Here is a 13,886-nt window from a genome sequence, read left to right on the forward strand (position 1 = left end):
ACTGTCCATAACTAGCAATGCACTTATCACAACGTTCAACCATGACTGGAAGCATTTCTGAAAGGCTTCTTTTGGAAGGAGGTTCAAGTGCTTTGTCGTGACCCCGCCAATGTCAGAAATTGTGTCTAAAGGACATCGAGGAATGTCTCGATTGTTGCTTGTGTTCAACCACCACCTTGCCGCTTTTGAATCGCTCAAACCACTCGTAAACAGTCTTTAGTGCCACCGCTTCATCGTCATACATTGATTTTGACATTTCGTGAGCTTCTTTGGCACTTTTGTTGCAGTTTAGAACAAAATTCAAGTGCTGACACGCCACAACAGACACTCTTAATACGTCCTCACTCTTCTGCCTCTAGAAGACAACTAACATGTCACATCTGGTTCAAACTCGACACTGACTGTACCAGAAGTTTATTCTACCGGGCTTCAGGGGTGTAGCCAGCAGGTTTGTCTAGGAGCTGGCCGTCGTTTTTGAGGGGGGCAGCTACAATGTACAAAGTCCATAAAAAAATTGTGTTACAGGTAGTGATTTTGAGGTCTGAAAAAAAACGAAAAATTTTGATTTCTGTCCGGAAAACTAAAAACACTGTCTTTTAGCTTTTTTTCTCCATAAATATTATGTACCACTTTTAAAACACATTTTTCTGACCAGAACATTGAGAAAAGACAGATGACAGCAAATGTTATATCTTCCTCAGCCGTTAGTTAGCATTTTCATTTATATAATTTTAATTGTTGTTTTTATATATATACAACTTAAATTTGTAATATGTAACAATATCATATAATTACATTGTTAATACATGTTAATTGTCAATGCAGTTTTACAATTCTATTGATCTTTATATAAAATAAAATAACAGAAATTTGAAAATATTAAAATTGCACTAATAGTCTTATGCATTTTTATTTTCTATCACTTCTAATAATTTCTCCCATTGCTCATGTATATTTATACCACTTGTCCAGTTTATTACGTTCTCCTCTTGTTCTTTCTTTATTCTTCTCGCTTCCTTCCAATTCCTAATAATCTTTCTTTTTTCTCTTTCTAAACCTCTAGCCCCTTCCCAATCTATCCTATGTCCCGTTTCTTTCACATGTTTGTAAAATATATAAAGATCAATAGAATTGTAAAATTGCATTGACAATTAACATGTATTAACAATGTAATTATATGATATTGTTACATATTACAAATTTAAATTTTATAAATATAAAAACAACAATTAAAATTATACAAATGAAAATGCTAACTAACGGCTGAGGAAGATATAAGGTTTGCTGTCATCTGTTTTTTGTAAATATCTGATGAAGAGGACGTTAGGTCCTTGAAACTGTAACAAAAATCGTATAGTTCTTAAAGAATTCATTTTGTTCTGGTCAGAAAAATGTGTTTTAAAATGTTATTGTGATTATCCAGAACTATGGAGTATATTTAATATGTACCACGTAGTATTTATTATGCTTAACCAAGAACTACTGCCCCGGATCCAACGTTACACCTTTGTGCACAACTATTTCAATTTAAGTCTCTGTACACAGCCGATCTTTTTAACTTCCCTAAATTTCTTTAAGATTTCGTGACAAAAAATATGTATTTATTATTCGTGACTTAAAAAAAAAACAATATATTCATATTGAACGTGATCAGCACAGAAGCACTATATCAACAGATTGTAGCAGATGTAGTAGCAAGCTGTACATTTGGTTATTCGTTACACGGAAATGATACCATATTATTTTTCGATCGGTAAGAATCGATTTAATAATTTAACGTAAATTATTAATTATATGTAAACTTTGTTATTTTAAATCACCAAAGCGAGGTGATCTTACGATGATGTTTTAAAAGCTGGTCATTTCGGGGGTCCACGAAATTATTTGGGGAGGCTGGTCCCGATGCCCCCCGTGGCTACACTCCTGCCGGGTTACTAGTTGAGATGGGTACAACATAAGTAGATAGCACTGTGCACCATACTTTCTAATCACACCTTGTATTTTTAAAAGTTAAAATTTGACTTCATTATTCATTTTATGACAGAAATTACAAGTTAAACCAACTAGAAAGAATAGTGCACGAACAGTTGATACACTTAAAGTTTAGATGAAAGAAAAAAATGAACATAATACATTACGCTGTATAATACACAAACACCTTTTGTAGTTTTTTGAAAATAACAGGTGGGAGTTCTATCACAAAACATGGTCAAGTAAATGTATCAATTACCTTCCCAGGTTGTGAATAGCCTCGGTCGTTTGGTCTACATTGCAGCACCCTCTAGTTGTCCTGTTATATGCAGAAATGAAAATTCAACGGAAATTTTGAGCTTATTTCAAAACACGATGAGGTCCGCGAAGAAATGGGCTCTATGGATTCCGTTGTACAGTACGTTTAAGGAAGAAGCCAGTTTAGAAGAATAGACATGACTTTGCGTTCCTTCAGTTAGAGCTCCGAAAAACATTTGAGACCGCGAAACAAATCAGCGTGGAGATAAGATTACTACAAGGGTCGTTCAAGGTTGACCGGGATTTTCGTAAGTAAGTAATCGATGAATAGCCGGATCATGATTAAATTTGCGAGTGACGTAATGTCTTTCTTTTCGAGTAACTAGGGCCCGGCATGATGTATTTGGCGCATGCGCAGCAGTTGCAGTGAACATGGTGGCAAGCAGTGTGTCTGTGTCTGTGGAACAGCGGTGTGTAATCAAATATCTTGTGAAGGAGTAAGTTAAACAAGCTGAGATTTTCAGAAGATTGCAAGCACAGTACGGTGAACAAACGATGTAACGGACAAGAGTGCACGAATGTTGTGAACAGTTTCGCGAAGAACGGGAGCTGGTGACAAATGAAGCGCATGGACACATTCGTCCGACTGCAGTCACATCAGTGAATATCGCACATGTTGAGCAAATAATTCTTGAGAACCGGCGAGTAACAGTGCGGGATATTGCTTCCGAGGTGAATATTAGTGTCGGGCGTGTTGACACAATCATTCACGACCACTTACGCTTTCGCAAAATCTGCAAGGTGGGTTCTCTGCCAGCTGACATTTGATCAGAAGTGGACACGCATGTCGGTCTGTGAACAGCTTCTAAATCGGTTTCGAGCCCAGATTTGGCCCCCCAGTGATTATTATTTCTTTGCACCCATTGAAAACCGTCTGGGAGGGAAGAAATTCACGACAGATGAAGCACTGCGGAACGGTGTCCTCCAGTGGCTACGACAACAACCAAGTTCTTTCTATGCCAAAGGAAACAGGGAGCTGCCACAACGATGGCAACGGTGCCTCGACACGCACGGAGAATACTTTCAAGAGCTGACATAGTTTGGTGCTTCTTGTGCTGTTTCCTCTGAAGAAATAAAGTCCAAGTCAGCCTTGAACGACCCTTGTATATGGGTAATTATGTCCAGTCATAGACTAATAAAGCCAGTGTTTTTAGACGATACACTCAAGTTTCACCGATATTTGAATGTTTCGAAATGTCTTTCCTAACTGATTTTTCGATAGACAATCAATGGGTTGTGCAAGATGGAAACTACTACTCTGCTGATGTTGTATTGGATTTTTTGACCACATTCTGGTGATCGTGTGATTTCCAACGTTATGTGGGGCATGGTGGCTCAGTGGTAGATTGTCCACCTCTGGTGCGTGGAGTCCTTGGTTTGATCTCAGATCGCGCCAAGTAGACTTTGTGGTGGACAAACACCGTGTTCGTGGGTTTTCTTGGGGTTCTCCCGTTTCCTCTCACTATTATTCATTTCACCATTTAATTCATTTCTTATAATCACCGTCTCCTTTAGCCTAACCAGCATAATCGTGGAACGTAAAAGTTAAAGATTTCATTTTTCCAATTGTAATCTGTCCCAACACAATGGACGAATGTTTTTGCCACCTTTAAACCCTTTTTCAAAGGTTGTATGAAAGCAAAGCTTTTTTTCGTACAACCCAACAAATGGAAATACGAGGTCATCTACTTTTTTTGTGATATTCACGAAAACATTTGGCGCAGAGTGGTATGAAACATGCGCACGCGCCTTAAAGAGGTTGTTTGGCAAAATAGAGATCATATTGAACATGTGATACAGGGAAAAAACTATTGTATAGATAATGTTGTGCACATGTAATATTTAAAGATTAATTTGCAGTCTGAATTTCAAATGAACCACTTATTCGTACGCCAACCAGTATATAGGGAAGCGTTTACCTGTTCAGATTTCGTTCACATAAATCATAATATTGTAGTTTATCAATTTTTTTTCTCTGAATGTTTTATATCTGAATTTCGATCAACTTGAAAATCGTCAGACAGCACAATGTACTGTTAATGATGATTTTTTTTATTATTAGTATTTTATTAGTCCTTTCGACCTTCTTACATGGTAGCGATTTCCCTTCTTTTACATGTTTCCGACATCACTACTCGTAATGGCTTGAAACACTTTCACATATGCAGTGCTTTCTGTCGCTTCAACTACTAGTTTCTTAACTTTCACAAATTTTACTTCCTCGTGAAAAACACTTTGCACGATTACTGTGTCTTGAACACTTTCTTTCAAAGCTTGTTTGGATCTCTGCAGAACTCTCTGAACGATGGTAAGTTAGTTTGAAAAGAGGAGACATCTTCATATTCGAAAGTCAAATGTTGGGTGCTAAAAGAAAATGAAGGTTTATTATGAAAATATAACCTAAAAACGTATTGCATACCTTACTGGTGACAAGCGGGCTACTACTTTTCTGATACAACGTATCAGCATAGCAGTTCAGCAAGAAAATGTGGTTTCCATTTTAGGTACATTACCTCCTGGAAAATTATTAGAAGTTTTTCTTTTATAACTAACTGTTCAGAATTTGATGTTTATCTTTCTGTAAAAGAAATGTCAAATATGTTCCAATTAATAGATAGTTTGATTTGATTTGATTTATTGACATATAACACAACAGGCACAGGCCTAATTATAGTGTTACATAGTATATCGTTATACAGATTATATAGGTTAATAAAACTATTGGTAATAATTACATTTTTCTTACAAAATTAATAGACTTCTTAAAACTACTTACATCCGTTGCCAGTACATCCAGGTTGAAATTTTCTTTAACTAACCTGTTGTAGGTTGCACTAACTCTCCATATAGGAGATCTGCTTAAAACGTTTGTTTTCGCTATCATACAAAAAATGTATTTTTCGAAGCAGAGCGCAATTTAATGGATGGTGCTTGGTTACATATTTATTTTCGGTAAGATCAGGATAGTCTATTTTGCCATGAAAGAGTTTGTGTAAAAACAATAAATCAATATTTCTTCTCCTGAGTTCTAATGTTTCAAATTTAAAATTTTCAACAAGGTTAATGTAGCTTTCAAATTTTGAATAGAATTTTGTTTTCTTAAGGGTAAGAAGCCTTTAAAACTTATTTTGAGTACGCTCAATCAAGAATGAGTATTTCTGTATATTAGGGTTCCATATATTACTACAATATTCTAATTTCGACCTGACGTATGCATAATACAGCACAATTAAAGTTTGATCATTTTGAAAATCTTTACTGACTCGATAAATATATCCCAGATTTTTGTAGGCTTCTTTGCAAATAGTTTCAATATGTTGAATAAAGGATAATTTCGAATCAAAAATAACTCCCAAATCCCTTATAAAATCAAGCTTTTTCAGTTTTTTCCCTAATATTGAATAATTATATTGAATATATTTTTCTTTTCTAGTGAATGTTAAATAACTGCATTTACGAACATTTAATTTAAATTTATTTTTTTACACCAAATTTCAAGATTTTGTAAGTCACTCTGAAGTTCTAAACAGTCCTGAATTGTTTCAAGCAAAGAGTAGATCTTTAGAAAATTGAAAGCACTCAGGTAGATCATTTACCGCCAAAATAAAAAGTAGAGGTCCCAGATTCGAGCCTTGAGGGACTCCAGATGTTGCATGAAAGATTTGAGATTTATGATTACGATATACTACAGTTTGTTTACGATTTTGAAGGTAGGAAGCAAAATATTGCAGAGTTGATTTCAAGAAGTTAAAGGATGCCAGTTTGTTTAAGAGAATGTCATGGTCAATGACGTCAAATGCCTTAGAAAAATCAGTATACATGACATCTACTTGTCCTTGCTTGTCAAGTTCCTTCGAAATGTAGTCTGCTATTAGTGCTAGATTTGAAACTGTAGATCTGCCCTTCAGAAATCCATGTTGACTGACAGATAATGCAGGCTTAACATGATCCATTATTCGCTTATGCAGTATATATTCATACACCTTGGCAAACGCAGATAAGATAGAAATTGGTCGGAACTGTTCAATGTTACTAGCTGAGTTTGTTTTGGGTATTGGACACACAACTGACTCCTTCCATTTTTCAGGAAAGGTACATGTTTTTATAGATAAATTAAATATAATATTCAGAGGTTGTAAGAATATATCTGAACAGCCTTTCACAATGTACGTTGGGATCATATCTGGGCCACTTGCTGTTTTCGATTTCAACTTCCTTACCGCTTCTTTTATTTCTTTTTCGGATATGAGAGGTAGTGAAAATGTATCAAGAAGAGTACTGGAACGATCATTTAGAGACATGCTCGATACGTCATAGTCCGCTCTTAAGGAGCCATAGACTGAACTAAAATGTTGCCCGAATGCTTTAGCTATGTTCCTATCATCAGTAAGGTCATGACCATTGTACTGTATGCGATCAGAAGACAAGTGACGCGATTTATTTTTAATGAAGGACCATAATAATTTCGGATCATTCCTTAATTTATCTTCTGTGCTGCTTGAAAACTCTTTATAAGTAGCAGTTATTTCTGCTTTAATTTTCCTACGCAGTTGACGGAATTGCTCTTCATGGTACCTAGTGTTGCCTACACTTAGATGACTTTTTTTTTACGATTATACGTTTTACGTTTAATTTTATTAATAATATTCGGGGTAAACCATGTAGGGTAAATTTTATTAGTTACTCTTTTACGAGGAGGAGCTCCTCCGTGGTTAAGTGGTTAGCGTACGCGCCTTTGACGTGGGAGGTCCGGGTTCGATTCCCGGCGGGAGCTCATGTGGTTCGGATTCCACGTTAATCAGTAGGTCCACGTCTCATATAGTCTCGCTGCTGAACGGGACGTTAAACTCAAAATCATCAACTCTTTTACGAGGAATGCAATCACCAAATATTTGATACAACACTTCATAAAATAAATCCACAGCTTGATTGAAATCCTTAATATTCTGCAGCATCCCCCACCCCAATCCACAGCTAATAGGTTTCGGTAAAGTTTTTCAAAATCTGCTTTCCCAAAATTATAACCTACTGTTTTAGGCACTGTTTAAGTTTGGTTGAATACAATGCTGTAAACTGAATAAGAAGGGGAGGATGATGTTTATCTTCTATTACCAGTGGATCGCATTCTCTTTGAACTGTTACTTTTAAGAGATTTGTGAGAACAAGATCTAAGGTTCGGCCATTGCTCTTAGGAATATTATTAGTTGAAACCAAATTAAAGAGGGACATAAAATTAAAGAGGGACAAATTAAAGACTTTTACATTTAGCTGATAACGTCATTAAATCAAAATTTGAACTAGTTATTTGTCGTAGATTCAGATCCCCGATACAAAGAATTGTGCAACCCACAGGACAATTTGATTCTACAAATTCAAAAAACTGTTCATATAAATGAAGTGGTGAATCAGGCTATATGTAAACAGTACAAATATACACGGGAATTGAGTTCAAAACCAGTTTGACAATTACACTTTCAAAGTTAGTTTCCCGGCTATTTACTTTTTGAATATTATATTTTTTAAGCGCAGCAAACAATACTCCCCCACCCTTAACTTTTTTTTGTAGTTCAGTATTTCTGTCTTGCCTTCAGACCACATACCTATCATCAAAGAATTCTGAGTCAGAATAATTTGTCGTTAAAGAAGTTTCTGCCAAGCTAATAAAGTCATAAGAGTTAGATAAAATAGCATTATGAAAACAACTGGCTTTAGTACGCAGGCCATTGACATTTTGAAAGCACAAAGAAAATGTTTGATTTTGCTGTTTTGATTTTGATGGGTCACTGATTCTACCAAAAGAATAGTTACTTACTGGAAATGTTGGCCTCTGTTGTCTCTGATGGCAGTTTTCCCGGCCATTTATTTTGGCGCTTGAGCTGTACTCCTAGTGAGAGGGTCCTGTTGTTTCCCTGCCCCGCCTAACACTGTCTTCCTTTTGTACCCGAGGGGTCATCCACCTTCCGTGTTTTTCTGCCTTTGGATTTCTCTTGAAAGCTGTTTTCAGTGTTGCTAACCACACGCACTTTTTCTCTATCCACACTCTCGCCTTTATCTTCGTTACTGGTACACACCACAGAATTATTAGAAACACTAGCACTAAATTCACTTCTCTTGTTATTTTCATCACTGCTACGACTTTCGCGGAAAATTTTAAACACTGTTACTTGTTGTGTCAGCACGATAGATATCCCCTTCAATCTTCAGTTTATTAAACACTAACACTACGTACCTTCCTTCCTTCCTTGCCTCTTGTAGTTTTTCAGACAATAATCGTCTTTCAGCAAGCACTTTTTCTGAAAACTGCTCATGAATATACACATGGGATCCCTGCAACTTGGATTTCGCCTCCAAAATTTCTGCTTTCTTTTTGTACCGCAGAAATTTCACAACTATATCCGACTGTTACGCCCCCTACCTAAGAGATGTGCACGTTCTATGTCATCATGTTCTATGTTAATCCCCAACTTTTTTCCTATATCTTTCATAACCGCCTCACAGTCTTTCCATGATGGTCGTAAGCCTTCACTTTTGACCTGCACATTTCGGAAGATAAGATTGTTTCTCTTGCTCTGATTTTCGTTGTAGTCACACTTCATTTCAAGTTCATCAATTTTCTGTCGCAAATCACTGTTCTCGTCCTGCAAGTGAGCCACTTTTGCTTCTAGATCTTTCACTTCCTTTGAAAGGTCATCAAACTTCGACTGTAATTTGTCTATTTTTGCATCAATTAATCCAATCTTGTTCACGTTCGGTTCCATGCTGTTTAATTTTAGAAGGATGTCTTCTACTTTTTGTTCAAGAGCTTTGCTCACTGGCCCTGGATTTGTTTCAATGTTACCTATCAACAGCGCTATCAGCACAATTGCTAGGCAGATCGCCTTCACACTTCTATATTTCTCCGTTGTTACAAGTTCTTCCTTCGAAACTTTCATTTCGAATGCTGCACTGAACCTGCCTATAGCAGCGCGCCACTGCTGAATTGTAATGCCCATTGGGATGGAAACACTGATCACTCAGAGCTAATCCAAGACACGTATGTTCTCTTCGACGTTGTGAGAATGTGTGAGTTACTGGCCTAATCACGAGGTTCTTGTTTGAATACATGATTCCGTATGCCGTTAACGCGTAGTGAAGTTCAATTAGAGAATTTAGGAGTAAACATCATCAAGATACAGCCTGTTACTAACAATCTTATTAATTCCTGGTTACATTCCACCCCCCCAGCCGCCACTCGCAGCTTTTCTCTCACCAAATTAACAATGTTATTCCAAATAATCAAGTTAGTGGGTCAGCCGTAACCAACATCCGAAATCCGTCTGCTCTTAATCCCCTCACTCAGGGTACAGGACTAACATTGTCGGCTACCTCCCCACCCATACAAAAAATTCATCCAAACTCACTCAGCATATTTTCGACTATCTCTTTAAAACAAGCAAACCTATTCACTACTAACTTTGAGCGCACAGCCAAAATTGCAGGTTGGAATGAAAGCAAAATGCGTCCTCTTCCCGTTATGTCTCGCATACATTCCTCTATATTGGTACTTTTGTACCAATTCGCTTTCCACCCTGCTATAAAATGCACTTAAAAACAAATTCCTAAAGCAATTTGGGCCAAACAATTTACATCTTTCCGCAGGTGAAAAATATAAAAGTTCAAAAAATTATAAAATCAGTTCTTCAGTATTTATATGCAAAAAAAAAATCTCTTGTCTACCCAAAAGTTCAGACTGTCTTTTTTAGCTAACTTTTACTAGTGGTAGCAATTGAAACTAGTGCTGTCGAAATCGGTTTTTGAAAAAACCGAAAACCGGTTTTTGAAAAAAGTGAAATTTCATAAAACCGAAATTGTCGGTTTTGAAAACCGCTTTTGCGGTTTCGGTTTTGAAAACCGTTTTTGCGGTTTCAGTTTTGAAAACCGTTTTTGCGATTTCGGTTTTGAAAACCGTTTTTGCGGTTTCGGTTTTGAAAACCGCACTTGCGGTTTTCGGTTTTCAGAAAACCGGTTTTCTCAAAAAACGAAAACTGCTAAAGTCTCAAAAAATCGACAGCACTAATGTCAAGTAATGACGAGAAAACAGCAAAGAATCTTTCCCATCTTCGACTCACAGTTGCCAGATGGAGGAAAAAAATGCTCAAAATTTGCAGAGGGGAAAGAAGATATTTTTTCCTAAAATGTCTTAATGTGTAGGGAAATTCTTGTTTAGTATACTTTTACAATTGGCAGAATAAAAAAAATAAGTTGCAGTTTCTCACAAAGAGGCACGGCTATCGTTATTGGGAAGTAAAATGATATACAGTAGAATAAAATATGATCGGCGTTCCCTTCACGTATGAACTATTGCAGGTGTCTGGGACTTGCGATAAGAAACCAGTCAACACATGCAAAACCATAACATTCACATTTATCGGAGTGGCAACAAATCAACAATAAAATTCTGTATTGCGATCTATTTTTTCTTTTCTTTTTTTTTTAAGAAATGGAGGTGGTGTTTTTTTGTTAACATAAGAAAGAGTGGCAGTACTATTTAAAAACAAGGTGAAAGAGTAATGATAATATAAAAGATCTCAGTCTAAGTGCATGAGATTTCAAGTTGGATTTCATGAGTTGCAGGTGTAGTGATCTTAAATAGGGATATACCTTATTTTCTATTTAGCTTAGTGTTGTCATATTACCCGATTTTTGCGGGTACCACCCGATTTTCAGGTTCTATATTCGTCCCTCGCTTAAACGTATCTTAATCACGAAAAACCACTCGCATTTTGGGATTGAAGAAAAATCTAAGACGACTTAATGGATAAAGTCTTGGCATATTCAACGTAAACCGCTACAACTCTGACAATCTTAACCGCTACATCTCTTATTTTTATATATTTCGTAAACTAGATCACAAGGAACACGAATCTGAAGGATTTTTGACATTCCGACTTCCGGAACTCGAGATATTAAAACTTTAAGTTTAATATAGATATATTCTCTATACGAAAAATATTATGTCCTGTGAGATATATAAAGGTAACCAAGAAAGTTCTGTCGCTTTTTGTGGAGGTCTGTGTTCAATTGATCCTCACACCGTGAGTTGAATGCGAATGGAGAAAAGGCGAAGGTCAGATGTTGGTGTGGGTATATCCAACACTCTACCTGCTTGTGGCAGCTCAGTTACAACGTGAACTTGTGTAAGGACAGAGTGAATATGGAACCTCCACAGAGCGTCATAAGGGCGTGTATGCTGTACGAGTTCAAACTTGGGTCAAACGCCACTGCAGCGGGGCGGAAGATATCTCAGGCCTTTCGTGAGGGTGTCGTGATTACGCAGACAGTGCAAAGGTGATTTAGAAAGTTTAAGGACGGTGACAAAATACTCACGAAAGACGCACCACGTGCCGGAAGACCAACACATGTACAAAATGAAAATCTTCAGGTAGCAATTGAGGCGAACAGCGGAGGGACCTGTGAGAAACTGGGGCTAACATTCAATGTGAGTGGAGAAACCATCCGGCAGCACTTCCATCAACTTGGGAAGCAGTACAATTTGAGTCTATTGGTCCCACATGAATTAACTCTGGGCCAGAAGGCTACGCGAGCAGACACCTGTGTTTCTATGCTCTCTCGTCTGAGAAAGGAGCCATTTCTGGACAGGATGTTGACATGTGATGAGAAGCTCCATGGCGTCGTCATCATTGGTTAAAATTCCATGAACTGGTTCCAAAACAGCTGAAACCAGTAATGCAGCAGAAAGTCCTGCTGTGTGTTTGGTGGACTGCTCGCGACATCGTGCATCGGGAACTGTTACCGGCTAGTCAGAGCAGAACATTAATGCAACTGTTTACTGTCAGCAGTTGAGCCGTGTTCAAGAAAAACTCAAAACCCTGGAGCCAGCACTTCTCAATCGCTAAGGGGTTCTCTCGTTACGGGACAACGCTAAGCCCCACATGGCTAGATTGACCCGGGACACCATCCTACGCCTTGGATGGGAAACACTATTGCAACCGCCATACTCCCCGGACATTGCACCGTCCGAATATCACCTGTTCCATTCCTTGCACACTCACCTTAGAGAACTCCAGTTCAACTCCGTAGTAAAAGTGCAAAATACACTTGATACCTTCTTCGCTTCACGGTAAACCAAGTTCTACCGCGAAGGAATCCATGCCCACCCCGAACGTTGGGAGAAGGTCGTTGATACTGATGGGTACTATTTTTGATCTTCCAGGTACGTCTTAGGCAGGGATGTAGCCACGGGGGGCCCATCGGGGCCAGCTCTCCCAAATGATTTCCTGGCACTCCTAATGGCCAGATGTTAAAACATCATCGTGAGATTACTTCGCTTCAGTCATTTTAAAATAACAAAGTTTACATATAATTAATAATTTACGATAAAATAGTATGGAAAAATAGTATTTTACCATACCGATCACAAAATAGTATGGTATTTCTTCCTTATAGCCATCCGAAAATAGTATGGTATACTTTTTGTGACAGCAGATTACACAATTTACGGCGATTTGTATTTGACAGTTTGAAGACAAACGTTTTGACAAGGTACTATAAATTCTATCATAAAATAATGGTACTAAATCGTAAGTCAGGCACGTAGCCAGGATTTCGTGAAAGGGGGGGTCCGTGACATAAAATACTGTGGTCATCACACCAGGGGCTCGATCATTCTAAACTATTTTACTGGAACATATATTGGTTCGTTTAGCCAGGATTTCGTAACGGGGGGGGGGGGGGTGAGACAGGAAATTCTGAAGGCCCAGGACCTCGATCAATCTAAACTACTTTACTATCAACATATTTTGGTTTGTGAGGATATGTTTGTAAGTGTTTTAATGAACTATGAAGAAATCTCGAGTAAAATTTAAAAAAAAAAAAACTTATTGGAAAAGATTTTTGCAATATTTACATCCTTCCTCTGTTTATTCAAATATAACAACTTTCCTTTCATTATGACCTCAACTATTATAAAAAGTACATATTCACTATTATAAAAAGTACATACTCAATAATATCTTGTAAAATATTTTTACAATATCTGCGTTTCTTTTTCTGTTGAATCAAATGTTAAAAGAACTTTTTTCCACATATATTTTTGTTTTTATTATTCCGTCAACTACTGTCGGTTTCAAATGACAGGTTAAAGGAGCAGTTGAAAATTGTTTGAAATAACATTTTTGATATTGCAAGGATGCGATGACGAAAATTATGATAAAAAATGTCCACGCTGTTACACAACGGCACTACGGTTTCTGAAGCTTGAAATCTCCCTGACTAGTAGCAGAAATTCTGAGAATTCCGCAACTTTTCTACAAATTTCAAATTCCCTGACTCATCCAGGATATATCGCTCACCTCGCAACCATGTATTGCAAGTAATACAAATTTCCTCATAAGAAAGAGTAACCAAAAGCTTCCTGTAGTTTATTTTTAACGCTGATCCTTCTTTTTCTCATTTCATTTTGTTTCATCCTTCCTTAATTTTTTCATTTCTGGTCTCAAAGGGGGGGAGGTCCGGACCCCCCGGACCTCCCCCTTGGCTACGTGCCTGCGTAAGTACATTATATTATTTATATGCTGTAATTAGTGTTTTAAGAAAAC

The sequence above is a fragment of the Thermobia domestica genome, chromosome 7, assembly GCF_964235325.1.
Source record: "Thermobia domestica chromosome 7, izTheDome1.hap1.1, whole genome shotgun sequence".
NCBI lineage: Eukaryota > Metazoa > Arthropoda > Insecta > Zygentoma > Lepismatidae > Thermobia > Thermobia domestica.